Source organism: Nannospalax galili, unplaced genomic scaffold, assembly GCF_000622305.1.
Source record: "Nannospalax galili isolate Female #2095 unplaced genomic scaffold, S.galili_v1.0 scaffold1347, whole genome shotgun sequence".
Taxonomy (NCBI): domain Eukaryota; kingdom Metazoa; phylum Chordata; class Mammalia; order Rodentia; family Spalacidae; genus Nannospalax; species Nannospalax galili.
The window spans coordinates 143,834-145,176 of NW_008356829.1; positions in this window are offsets into that span (position 1 = coordinate 143,834).

Genomic DNA, 1,343 nt, shown 5'->3' on the forward strand with positions numbered 1-1,343 from the left:
ATCTGATCATGGATTTAAAATCACCAGGGAGATTTCAGTGGTGATGGTTTTCACATCTACTAATTATTAAGGAGCAAATTTTTATTCTTTGAAGAATTTTTTTTTAATTTATACACCCAATTCCCAGGTAGCACCCTCCCATAGCCTCCCTCCCCCCACTAGGGCTCTTATACTCTGATATCCTTGCTACTTTCTGCTGTGTTGTTGGCACCCCCAGCCATTCCCCAATAAACCTGCTGGTGAATTATTCACCCTATATAGAGGTCTTTGTTTTAGGAGGGTCAGCTGTTTCTCATCTAGTGGTAATCATTTGTCAATATTCCATTGGATAAGATTGGAGTCTGCTATTCAATTTCCCAGTTCTGTGCTGGGTTACTATCTGAGAATCCCTTTGGCCACCATGGCCAACAACTCAAAAGAAGGTATCGCCTGTCTGGCATTGTTGCTTGTTATGTAGCCTTTAGCTATACATATGGACTCTTATGAAATTATATTGGCTCCTTTAATCTTTGGTTATTCTTTCCTTTTGAGTGTTTAAGGACATACAGTTGGTCCAGATAAACCAATTTATTTTTACTCTTAAGGCCACTTGAGGATCTGTCCCTCAGGGGTCACATGGACTTGGGAGGAGCCCTGGCTCCTTTCTTTTACCAGTTCCGCCTATATGAAGATAAGTCAAAGGTCTTACTCAACCATGGTTGGCTTCGCTTGGAAGCATGGAGGATGTGATTCCTCTGTGTTTACCCTCCTCTTTATAGACTGGACACTGGTTGAAGTCCATCTGGTGGGGTCTCCTCGGCCTCCTTGATGAAGAGGACAGGTGACCCACCACCATTATAGGACATTTTGAGGGATTCTCATGGTTCCCTGGAACTAGTCGACCTAGGAGGGCAAGGAGCAAAGAGTGTCTTTTATGTCCCTCTGATTGAATTATTATAGACCTCAAAGAATGTCTGTTAAACACCCAAGAAGGTTAGTTCCACTGGTCTGGTATTTTTAATTACTGTGTATCATGTAGATAGATTTTGGGCAAAGACCAGTTGTTCTCAGATAAACCTTACCTAGAGATATATTTCTTGATCTGCTATGTATAATTTGTCAGTAGGTTGTAGGAGTAATATGGTTCCTTCTGGTTTTCAAAACTAGCTAGACATTGTTTATCTCTCACATTGTCTCACCCCTCCATCGTGGTTTTCCCATTTAAGGTGCCCCCATTTCTCCCCTTTCTCCCTAATACCCTTCTCCTATGGTCCTACCTCTCTTGAGCTCCTTCTTTCCCACACCTCCCTACCTTTCTCTCCCTTCCCTTCCAACTAGTCTCCCTTATACCCCAATTTCACTCC